Source organism: Drosophila virilis, chromosome 4 (assembly GCF_030788295.1).
Source record: "Drosophila virilis strain 15010-1051.87 chromosome 4, Dvir_AGI_RSII-ME, whole genome shotgun sequence".
In the NCBI taxonomy this organism is placed as follows: domain Eukaryota; kingdom Metazoa; phylum Arthropoda; class Insecta; order Diptera; family Drosophilidae; genus Drosophila; species Drosophila virilis.
This window is the reverse complement of record NC_091546.1, coordinates 5,672,145-5,685,484: the sequence shown is the minus strand read 5'-3', so window position 1 is coordinate 5,685,484 and position 13,340 is coordinate 5,672,145. Positions and strand designations below refer to the sequence as shown.

Here is a 13,340-nt window from a genome sequence, read left to right as displayed (position 1 = left end):
ATTTCATTCATATTCAATAGCTCATCATTCACATTTAATTCAATTTATTTGCCACTGGCTGTGGGTAAATGTTTGAAAACAATAAATTATCTGGCAGTTAATTGCAGCATAGCTGATAAAAACTTTTTTTTTTTTTTATTTATCAGTCTTTAATTGAGTTGTGCTGTAATTGTGGGAAGGCTGTTAATTACGGTCTTTGAGATAAATATAAGGACTGCCCCCAAACACATTTAAATAAATTTAAAAGATAATTTGCTTTATATTAAAATACTTCAGAAAAAGTCAAGCTTAGCAAAGTTTTTGAACAACGCTTAAAACAAGCTATTCAAACTTATAAAAACTATTTACGCATTGAAAAAAATTAATTTTCATGCCAATAAATACTGATAAATAATTAAATAATATTAACATAACTTATTAATTATGAATTATTATTATAAATATTTATTATTATAATTATTACTCGATAATTAATTATTTTAAAAATGTGCAGCAATTCACATTGCAAACTAAATGTCAACCCTCTTGACCAACCAATTGTTGAATGTACGCCTATTCTTGGCTGAATCGTTTGAATGTACTCACAGCATTCGGTTTATTCATTCATTGTGTCTGCACATCTTTATGTAGTCTGTCATGTTGTGTCTTCAACACGTAAACATGTCGAAAAACACAAAAGAGAAATACTAAAACAAGGTAAAAACCACAAGAAAAAAAAAGGAAGAAACGCCTCAAAGCATGCAACAGAATTTTGTGTGACTCGAAACAGTTGTAATTTGTTGGCTTTGCCTCGGCTCAACGTAACAACCAAAAATGTCACAAAAAAAAAAAACAACAACAACAATGGCCCAACTAAACAACAAAAACAACAACAATAAGGCAACTGAAATTCACGTGACAAATTGCTGCTGGGCAAATGTTGTAACAACGTCTCAAGCAATGAACTAAGAAAGTGAGAGAGCGAGAGAGAGAGACGGAGAGAGTGAGCTGGGGAAAGTAAGACAGAGATACACACACACACACACACACACACACACACACACACACATGGAGACGACATTTAACTTTATTATACCTACACATGTTTGTTTGTGCATTTTATTACTGTGGCTCTTAACTAATTTAATGTATAATAACATTTGACATATTGTTTTTCGTGTTTTACTTTGATTTGTGTGTGTTGCCCAAGTAATATCAGCCCTTTGACTTAACGACTGCCCGCAGCGAGTTTGCCCTCGGCTTGCCCATGTTTCTTGCTCCTTCTTTTTCACACATGCAAATATATTTTGGTGCTTGGGCGTAGGCGCCGTTCTGACAGCTGTGCACCCAACTTAATTGCACTGTGAGAAAAAGACCTCTTTTGAGCTTGATTCTACTTAGTTTTTAATTGCAAATGGGCCTTGCATTCATGTATACAATTGCGAGTTCATATTGAAATAGTTTTTATATTGATTCTAGGTTGTATAGGACAACTTTTTATATTTTATATATTTCGGATTATTTTTATCATTTTTTCTCCACGATATATAAGATATATTTCCAACACTTGTTGAGTATGTCTATATATAAAAAAAATTGTTGATAATATACAGACTATTTTTAATTTATTTAATTCTAAATACGAAGCTTTTTGGGATCAGACATCAGAAGAATTCATTTTCTTGATACATTTATATTTAAACATATTTTAAACCAATCCCCATTTTTCGCGTAGTGCATTTCACCTTTCGGGGGGCTATTTTAATGCATTCTGAAAGCCAAATCCTTTTATTTTTATGCACAAGATAAAAATGCTCAGGAGTTCGCTGCTGCCGCATGCCACATATGACATTTTATTGTTTATTGTTCTTTTGCAATTTGTTGTACCGCTTGTTAATGTTGTTGTTCTTGCTGTTGTTGACATTTGCGTGCTTGAGCCTGGCGCCATGCCGCCTTTTTTGTTGAAAAATGTCGAGCTAACCGTTCATTGACTTTAAAGCGCGTGCTGTAATGCAATTAGCCTGAAAAAAAGAGGCAAAAATAAATAAAAATGAAAAGTAGTCGGCGCTGTGTAATCGAAATCAGTGAGAAACGAGGGATTTGCATGTGACGGGGCCAACAGCCAATTAGAGTTTCGACAGGAAGAAAGCAACTGAGAGAGAAAGCAAATACAGATAGAAAGGTTAAATTACGAGCTGATGACACTGATAACGCGACTATCCATAATAATTACGTGAAATTCTATTTGCCTTGCGCTGTACAAAACAAAATGAGAGATCCGGGCCGCAGGGAATTTCAGTGAAAGTGAAATGCCGAGTGACAAAAGCGCCATCAAATAGCCAACAACAACAACTGCAACACAATAAAACAGCAACAACAACAGCTACAACAATAAACAAACGTGAACAAACACTTGCAAGTAAACAAAAATTGGATGGTTTTTCATATATTAAAGTGGTTACCAGGCGAGTCCTGTGGCCGGGGCAGGGTGTGCAAAGACGAGCTCGGACACGTAGCCGAGCAAACATTGTGAGTTGTAGGTAGACGGTGTTGCATATGTGTATGAAGCTAGTTAAGTTCACGTGCCGGTGAGTGTGTGTACCTTAGACCGAATTACCTGGGGTAAATCTCGCGCTTAATACCCTAATAGCTGTGCTTAAAACATCGATTTAGATGTGTAGATTAGTACAAAGAATGGTAGTTCGATTCAAATAACAGCTGCATACTCTGCAAATATATATGAAAATGGGCTTGAAGCTTTTTAGATATTGCCACGGTAACGACAAATCTTATTGACCGCAAATTGTTAACGTATACCCTGTAAATTGTTAAAATGGAAATTTTTCCGATGAAAAATCGCCAAAACTCTCGCTTATGCAGTCAAAAAGGAGTTTCGCTAGCTTTGTGTTTGCTTGAAGACAATTTAATTCCCAGCTAGTATTACTTCAAACTATTTTCGCAGCAACATCAATTCAATTTCAATTCGCATAAATATATGCGTTACTTGTCTAAGTTAGTATGCCCTTTGAGAGATAGGGAACTATTCAGAAGCGTTGGCGTATAGACATTCATGCGCTGGCTATAGAAAATCCAACCCTTAGTCTCGTTGAGTGCTTGGCGCCTTTTGGCTTTGGCTTTGCATTCTCTATTATGCATGCCAAAGCAACAAGAATAACAATGCAGCACCCACTCAGAGCTATACAGGCACACACACACACACACAGAATCTACATTTTCATTTCAATTGTTGCAGTTGCGCGTGGCGCGTTGCAACCTTCGGTTTAAATTGTTGTTGCAGCAGCTGCTGCTGCTGCTGCTCTGCTGCTTTTGTTCTTGTTTTTCTGACCCTTAAGCCAGGCCAGGCTAATTTAGCTGCACTGTAGCTCAGCGAGAATCTCGACCATATTTTCACGGCTAACCCACTGAGAGCTCAAATTTTTGTCTGTCTACGGAAGCCAAGAAAAATTAATAATATATGTGTGTACATAAATGTGTGCAACAATGTGATATACCTACATATTTTGTACACTTGTGTGGGTATTATAATTTAGTCAAGGCAGAAGGATACTCTACATAAAGAGTACATATTATGGATCAGCATCAATAGCCGAGTTGACATAGCTCTTGTCTGTTTCTATACGAGCTAGTCCATTAGGTTTCTCTCAGCTATCGTCTTGAATGTTTGCATAGGTCTGTCTTTTCTAATATCCAATAGATGCCATAGGAACGTTCGTCCGAAAAATGTGTTCTTATATGGGAAAATATTCTGTTTTCTAAACTATTTACATCAAACTCATTTGCAAGCTATACTACAAAAATCGAAAAGGGTATAACATCTTCGTCGTGCCAAAGATATTCCTACTTTCTCGTTTATTTTTTACATATCTGCCATTTTCTTGCCCGAAATACAGTGGGTTTTCTCTATATATTAGTCAAGCGTATGTGCATATGTATGTGCGTAACTTGATTATTTTATGAAAATTGTTTATGCATAAATGCTCAACATTTTTTGGCATTTGTATGTTTGTTTAAGGGAGTGTGTGTGTGTTAGGGGCGTGTCTATTTAGCATACGCATTCATTGTTCAAAGCTATTTGGCAAAATTTGTTATTTAAATAATCAAAATAAAAAAAAAAAACCGAGTTGCATATAAATTATATGCATGGGAAAAGTTTGAATGGAGCGCATGTTTTTTTTGACGCATACGTGATATTTTTGCCACATGGCAAAAACGAAACCAGCTGTCAGCGTAGCAAATATTTGTGGCAAAGCAAGCGATAAAACTGGTTTTAGTATTGTGATATTAGCTTTTTAGTGTTAAAAATAATATTTAAAATAGTGCAATAACTCGGGGCCTCCATACGAAATGAAATTTGTTCTATCTTAAACGTATTCTAAATTCTGTTGATAAATGCTTTAAACAATTTGTGCAATAAATTTGAAAGTAAGTGTGTTAGCTTTTGGGCTTTGATTTGTATGCAAACAACGCAAACAAATATTAAAAATTAGTTTTCATTTTATTGTGCAAATTTCATTTGCTAACCAATTTCTTTTGCTTGCATCTTTTGTGAATGTTACTTTAATAACAAGCTGCGGAAACAGAAATTGCATGCTAAACAAAACAGACCGCAACATAAATAAAAGCGAAAACAAATAATGCTTACAAAGTGCCGAAAATCTAGTTAAGGCAGAAACTAAAAAAAAAACAAAGAAAAGGGCAAGAGGAAAAATTCAGCTAGCAAAGCTAGCTACGTTGACGCTGGCGCTGACGATGCCACAAAAACCAAAAAACTAGCAAAGTTCATTTCCACACCAAAATCAATGAACCAAGCGGCGGCAAGCAGACACACACACACACACACACACACACAAGCACGCACACACACACCAACTGAGACACAGACAGGACACAGGGTGTTGGGGTGGGTCTGGCTTTATTGGGTTTGTGGCGGGAAGAGGAAAGGTCTTGGAAAATGGGTAACAGCTTTGCAGCTTTTGTTTTGCCATTGCGGCGAATAGAGGGTCGCAATCGTGCCGGCGGCTAGAGGGGCGGTACGGGCGTGGCTGGAAAACGCTGCCTGATGGCTGCCGTAGTCAGCCAACTGTAGCCGAGAGGAGACCGCAACGCAGTTACAAAAACACACACACATACATACAAACACTTGCAATAGGAGCACAAGCGGAGCCGAACAAAACTAACCGCAATTTTCGAGGCGCTTGCATGCAATAGAAAAAGGAATAATAAAAAACAACAAACAGTTGAGAACTGTAAAAAATGGTTTGGGAAAAAAAAGTCGAGCAAAAACTATAGCACAGCAAACGGCGCCGGTGCTGCTTATTTTATTAATGCTCCACGCTGTTTTCACTTTTTGCACAAACTTTATTTTGCTTTTATTTTATACGTTGTTTTTTTTTTTGTATATTTAGTTTTTATTGCTATATGCAAACATTTATATTTTAGCTTTATTTACATTATGTGGCCTGAGGAACCGCAACTACACAGCATAGCCAGCTCTTGGGCGCCAACTGTTCAGGCCGCAGTTTTAAAGTGAAATATGTAGAGTATATATTGTTTATTTGAAGAGCATTGGGTGGCCTTTTTACTCTTCAAGATATCTGAGAAGCAGAAGCTTGCCTCATGCAATAATTGAGATTTTTAAAGAAATGTTTTTTTAGGCATAAGCAATGTTGCTGATCAATGTATATGTGTGTATGTATGTGTAAATGTATATATGTATGCGTATCTCTCTATTTTTGTGCTCTATATTGATGCTGATCAAGATTATATATTTATATACTGTATGCGAAAGTATTTTTATGTATATATACTTATTTATGCAAAATTTATAAAATCATTTTTTAACACATAGCTGGAAAACTAAAAGTTCTGTATAAATATTTATATAAATTCTAAAATTAGTCAGCTAGTCAGCTATTCCTTTTAAATGTAGGGTATTTAAGAGTGCATCATTTCAATAGTTTATACATGATCTATTTTTTGGATAGTATATTTACGAGCATCTCTAATTTATGTTTGTGCTATGATAAGATTTTGTTCTTTTTTACGAGCATCTCCACCCATAGGGTATCTGTCAGTTCATCACCCAACCCGTGCATCTTATGTTTGTTTATCTTTTTTCATTTTATATGCATATCTTGTTCTTCTCTTTTTGCTAAACCAAAAACCGCAGCATCGGCTCTTATATCGACTGCTCTTTGGCATTTCATTCACTAATTTTGGGGCTTGTACTTTGGGGCAAACGGTTTACGGTTTAGTTATTGGTTTCTGTTCCACACTCGAGAGCTCATCGATATGGAAAAAACTTTGCAGACCGCTGCGAGGGTATCCACACAGTGTGTGTGGCTGTGTGTGTGTGCGTGTGTGTGTGTGTGTGTGTGATTAATACTTTTGGTCAGACATTAAGCCCAAAACTCGGGCTGTATTTTATTTGAACAGCCACGCCGTTTTATTTTGTGTGTGTGTGTGTGTGTGTGTGTGTGTGCATGGGCTCTTCCATTTTATTTTGTACGAACCTTAAGGACACTTGAGTAATGATGGAACAGACCAGCGAGCAGCAGACCGTGTCCCCCACTCCGCCAACTCTCTCTGTCTCTCTCTCTATTTCGACTGCCGCAAATTTGCGGCGCATTCTCGACCCTGTTTGAAGCTCCATTGCAAAAGTGCTGACATGTTATTTGTGCAGTTAACGAGCTGAGTTATTTTGCGGGCACAAACCGCACTTGAAAAAACAACGCACAAGAAAAAAGTATATTGTAAAAAATTCTATATATATATATATAGCATATATATAATGCAAACCAAACGACCGAACGGGCAGCTCTCTCGACCCTCTCTGTCCATTGATTTCCACTTTTCCGCTTAACAAATGAGAATGTGTTTCGTATTCCGTTACTCGTTGGATTCGAACCGTCGATTTTCTATGCGAGCTGTTGTTTGTTTATGCGATTGCCGCTCATTAAAATCGAATTGCAATATTTATGCGCACTCCAACAACAACAACAGCAATAACGACCCTGTGCCCAGTTTTATATTTGAAATTAACATTTGCACACGTTTTCGGCTTTATTTATTTGTTGAGACTGCATAATTTAGTCTGCGGCTTCAATTTGCCCCTCAATTAGCTCCGAACATTAAATGGTAATTCGCTGTTGCATTTTATAAGGGTTGAGGGCCTGTGCTGCTTTATGTTTCAAAAATAAAGAAAAGTTATTTTGTTGTTTTTTTTAAACGTAAGCAATATGTGATTCTAATGCGACCGATTGAATTATTTAATGTTCCTTTTCTTTTCTTAAGCAAGCTATCTTGGAATACAGCTTATTGTATTATTTTTTTAAATTTATTTTCCTCAATCTTAATCTTTTATGCCTGCAATTTTTAATAAGTATAATAAGTACCTCACTTAAAATAGCGCCCGTAAGGCATTCTTTCATAATTTTAGTCTCAAAGTCAATATTTATGGAATGTGAACCCGACTTGACTACCTTTTCTGACTCACGCTATGCGACTCTTCCATTGCCCTACCCTTCAGTCTGTTGCTTGTCAACAATTTCATAAATTAAAGCGATGCTTCAACGCCATCCAAAAAGAGAGAGAAAAAAATGGGAAATGAAATGCAAAAAATATGTTGCCAAACTCACAAGCGTCAAAGAGTTGCAGACAAATTCTTGTTTTTTATTGGCTTTTACTTTTTTTTTTTGTTGCTTTTGGTTCAGTTTTTCATTGCCAGCACCGAAAAGCATACAAAACAATAAAACATGAAGCGCAAAACAATTGGCGAGGTCGTTGCTTTTGTTGTTGTTTTTGTTGCTGTTGCTTTTGTTATTACCTTGGAGATTAATTAATTGCAAGGCACAAAAATATGCTACAAGTTGAGCGACTTCCCCTACGCCCAAACCTGCGCTCCCCCTCGCGCTGCCCAGCTCCAACTCGCTCTGTCAGTCATTTCCGGTCGTTTCCTGCGCCTGCATTTATGAGAGCGCCAACAGGCACAAAGCAAACCAACAACAACAAAAATAATAAATAAACAACAAAACTCGAAACAACAACAAGATGATAATTTTCAGGGGGCCCCCCCTCCCCCACCCACGCGTCTTTTGTTTATGGCTTTTTCTTTTATAAAGTGGAAAATTGCAGACAGCATTGTTTGTTATTTATTGCCATTTTGATATGAAACCTTTTTTTAAGCCACCAGCTATGTAAGGAAATCAACCTACCACCATCAATGCCTGTTTTATTTTTTTTTGGGGGGGTTTGGTGATAGGCCCCATTTTATGAGGTCTTGTGTGCCCATTTGGCCTGTCATAAAAGGCACAACTAATGATTTGTTTTTGGCCTGCTTCATCAATATCAAGTGGCTGACAATGACAGGAACCAAACAATGCATAGTTAAGCGCTCTGACTAGACATTAGCATTAATGTTTAACATGGAGCTGGCTGGAATGTACATTGATTGGTTTAACGTCTATTTATAGCGCTTAATGTTGTTGCGGTTTCTTAAGTAATTAGGCTTCTTCATCAGTTTCATTACACACTCATTCATAGTTTAATGAGCTTATGATGTAATAATATATTATCAAAACTCAATTTATCTGCAAATTATTTAATGTGTCGACTAATTTTTTCTTTTATTGCAACTTTTTAAGAACTTTGCCAAAAATACTGAATTCAATGCCATCTGAAATTTATATTAAGAAATAAATTATAAATAATATTCCGAAATATAAATTACTTTAGCTAGTACATCCCATATTATTTAGCTTACATACCTATTTCAGTTGTCAACTTAATAATATCCTTTCGATTATCTGCCACACATTTTTCATCATATTATCATCCGCCCTTTTATGCTAACTCAATCAGTGTTGTAAAATGTTAAAAGAGGAGCCACAGACGTACGCTTGATCCGTCCGTTCTGCCCACACATTTAGCCTGTCAACCCTTCTTAACATTGAAATCAATTTGACAAAAGCCACATAAATTTAAATAAATTGCGGCCACATAAATTTAGACATGAACTCTTACAGCAAATAAATAGAGGGGGAGTAAAAAAAAAAAGAGGAGGAACCGAAACGCTTTATAAAGCAAAATACAAATAAACTTAGAGGCGACGACTCAACTAACAAAGCAAACAAAAGGGTATACGAGAAGACCAGAACGGAGTTGGGTAAGCTTGAGCAGGACTCTAGGAGTGGGTGAGTGAGGGAGGAATGAGGATTTGCTGGGTTTGCGGCAATGTAAACGAAAAATAGACTTCACTGCCTCGCTGACCGTTCGGATAACTAACGAAAATAGAAACAACAAATACAATTTAAGCCGAGAAAATCAAAATGAAGCATAAACAAACACACAGAGCCAAGCGCCAGCAACTGCGAAAAGTAAATGGAGCCAATAATAGAAAAAAAACATACATAAGATTGTGGTAGTGTGAAACAGTGAGAGAGAGAGAGAGGGGACTGTTGGAAAGAGAGGTATTATCGGGGTGTGAGCTGAAACAAGTTGCCAGGCCAAACAGGAAAGTGTATTAATGAAAAGAAATCGAAACCGATTGCTGCAGCTATATTACATATATATGCACAAGTACGTGCACTGCGAGAAAAAGATGTTATTGAGCAGAGTCCAGTCGAGTACATTCTGATCTTTAAAAGTTTATTAAAAAGAGTTATATTCAATTAAGCACAATATATCTCATAGCCAGATATTGCACGCTTCAAATAAGGCCTATAAGTTGTGAATAAATGTGCTACATATTTTATGAAGTGTTCGAGAATGAGAAAATCTACAAACTATCACAACAAATTTTAAAAATTAGACTGAAAACAGGAATGTTTATGCTCTAAATAAGCGTACCACATAAAGTAAAACCTCAGTGCGAAGCTTGGGATTCAAATATTTTTAGGTCAAGAAATTGCTCATTTCAATCGGATATTAATTTTAAAAATTTCTCGATATTTTCGCCTTTCTGCTGAGTGTATTTTGTGTTTGTTGTAGGCAACACGATAAGCAGCAGAAGACCAAAAAACCCGACGGGCCAGCATAAATGAATGCTAAACAGGCGTTGGCCAGAAGCTGAACGTAAACAAACCCGTAGCCAAAGCGCCCCAAGGGAACGACTGACTGACTTGGCTGGGTGGCTGCCTGGCTGCCTCGCCGGGTGGCTGGTGCGCAGCGTACCAGCCGGCAAAAAAGGCTTTTCATAATATTTTTAGACATTTGACTTTTGATTGAGCGCATTACACGGTCTCTCCTCCAACCAGCCCACCAGTCAGCCAAGCCAGTCAGCCTGTCGGACTGCTGCCTGACTGGTTTGGCTTACAATTTGACTGCCGCAATTTATTTGGGCAGCAGACCGACCGCCCATCCGTGCCCCCCATTTGAGTCGTCGCAACTTCTCTCTGGCAAACTGGCAAATCAGTTGGGCTAAGCATTGAGCGCTATAAAATTAGATTGTCTTGGGCTTATGGCATAGATTTGGGCTAGTCTTGTGGATTGTTGGTTTGTTGCCACACAGCGTTTTTATTGAAAATCTTAGTCAAATATCTAAACGGCGGTGTTTTATTACCTGTTTGTGTTTTTGCCTTGTGCCTCCTTGTTCCCCTTATTCTGCTTCTTGTTATTGTGGCATATTTAGCACGTGTTTTACATTACAAGAGCTTAGGGATAAATGTTTTTTTTTTCGCCTGAACCGCAGCATTTTGAATTGGCGGCAGAAAAAAATGTTAGGCAAATCGTAATTCTGAAAGTAGTTTATACATTTTTGTAAGCCTGAGCTAAAGAAAGGCACCCTCATTATACCTTTTAGCTTTAAGTTTTAAAAAGAAAGGGTAGATTGAATGTATAGTAGCTTTTGTGGTTGTAGAATAGAAATCTTTGCAATAACATATATTTTCAATAAGATATATATACATACACAAAGGAGACTCAGAAAATAAAAAATTTAATAAATTGTTTCTTATCTCTTGGTTTTAGTACAATATTTTAAAAATATATGCTGAGCTTAAACACAGTAATGAAGTTTACTGTGATAAATATCGCTACAACAAAAATATTTTTTATTTGATTTGGCAAGCAAATTTGTTAAGGCTGTGCTAATCAGCGTACATACAGTTAACTTTTACTTTTCCAACACTGAATTTAAATTTTATATATACATTTAAATACATAAATATTTTACAACACAACTCTTAACTTAAACCAATTTCAGCTTTCAATTGATATTTATGTAAGCTTTTAAAGTGCGCTATACCGAAATGTTGATTTAAAGAAATTAAATCTTTTAATGTTGGCCCAGACAGCAGCCAGCTTTTGTATGGACTCACGACAGGCTGTGTTGTTGTGTGGGGGGGTGGGATGGTGATTAAATTGTGAGCGACCCTCTGCTGACTCAAACTTTTAAGAGTTCGCGCAACATCTGGCTGCTGTCTGAGCTAAATCAAAATTCAACTTTTGGCCCAAACCGAAAAGAAAGGAAAGCAAAAGTGACAGACGCTCGCTAATTTTCGACTTGGCTTTATGAAAACTGAAAAGCGCGCGTTGCCAGACTTTAAAAATGTTTGCCTGTTTTTATTTGTTTAATATTACGACGTCAGCTTTGACGTTTTTTTTTCTTGTTCCCGCTGACTGACTTCCTTCCGCTTAGCTCATTAAACACACAGAGAAAATAAATAAACGAAAAAAAAAAAAAAAAAAAACAACAACAAAAAGACAGCGGCCCAACTTTTTGCTTTGCACTGCGTCGCCCCGGCTGTTTGTCTGCAGCAGACATAACTCTCTGGCAGCGTGTCTTTGGCATTTGTATTCTGCTTTTCATTGCTTTCCAGCCAAATGTGAAATGTGTTTCATTGTTTTTTTTTTTTTTTTTTTTCTTATACTTTGTCGAGCCATTGAAGGCACTCGAGGGAGTTTTCTCTGTGCATATTATTTATTTGCCGTGTTTATGGCGCGGCTGCATAATTTTATTTGCTTGCTTAAAAAAGAATTAAAAGCGGTTTTCTTAACTTTATTGGGGTGGCTTCTATCTTCTTTTTAATACGTTAAATCGCTTTTGTGCGCCTGGCCGGCAATTTGCGTGCATTGCGCATACGCAGCGTGTTCCTTTGTCCTTTTCTTTTTATTTTCCCCTTCTGGCGTGAGCCACGTTCTTGGCATTTGTTGACATTAACATTTAGGTTTTATGGTGCTGCGGTTTGTTAATGGACTCAGATAAAGGGCAATGTGCGTAGAAGCAAACGGAATCTTGTTCCATTTGTAAATCCTGTGCATTTTTTAACTTGTATGAGTAATATTTAAGCTTAAATTTCTCGTATGAACTTGTGGGCTTTTATTGTCAAACGATTTATTGCAAATTTACCTAGTATAATATATAAATATGCTTATATTATTTATAAACACTTTATATCTGATTTAAATAACGCATTACTGCAAATCTACTTTACTTTTTGTGAACTTTGCTCTCAATTAAGGCTTCGGCTGATCGCAAAACACAGACTGACAGCTCCACAAAGCACACACTGAACATTTTTGCCCATTACAATCTGCAGCTTCTTTTCCTTTTTGTTTGTCTGTTCACCTGTCCGTGTTCATTGGCCACTTAAAGACAAAGGCCGAGTTGTTGCCGCCGCCGCCAGTTGCCAGTTGCCAATCGACGGTGCAACGAAGCGGCAAATGCAACACCACGACACGACAGCAGCAACAACAACTAGAGTTCAACATGCGGACTTTAACACAGTGGATATCATTTCCGGCCAAATGCGTTTGCAAAATGGCAGACAGTGTGCGAAGGATTGCTAGGGAAGGGTTTTAGGGGCGACAGACAGGGCGAATAGCAGCTGCAGCAAGTAGACATAAACAGGCTGCCACATAACGTTTTCTACTGCGCCTGTGTTTAGCTTACCTCAAACTCAAAACTCTGCGTTTGCCTTAAAGCTGTCATTCTCTGCCGCACGCACATAAGTATGCTACACTTTTTCAACTGCTCACAAACAGTCGCACACACACACACACACACACACACACACACACACACAGACATGCAAGCACACTCACACAGACACATTAAAACCGAAATTGCATTCGAAATTCCATGCCTAGACGCTGACAGGCGTCGTCTGGGCCACTGACATCGCCGCCGTCTGGCAGCTAAAGTATCGTTAGCAACATTTGTGGCAGCAGCTTCGAGTGGTGCAGCTAATAAACGGAGCCACCGCAGCCGCCAACACCCGCAACCCTTAAAAACAACACACTTGTGTACCTCCAGTCAGTCAGTTAGTCAGTCCGTCAGTCAATCAAACTGCTGCAACCCGCGCTCAGCAATCAGCGAGTCATTTGACTAACCTGCGCCGCCG

At 37.6% G+C, this 13,340-nt stretch overlaps 1 protein-coding gene across 3 annotated transcripts in view; it reads left to right on the top strand.

The window, feature by feature from the left end:
• Nucleotides 1-13,340, top strand: part of bru1 (bruno 1) — a 135,003-nt gene that overhangs the window by 42,171 nt on the left and 79,492 nt on the right. The window lies entirely within an intron of this gene.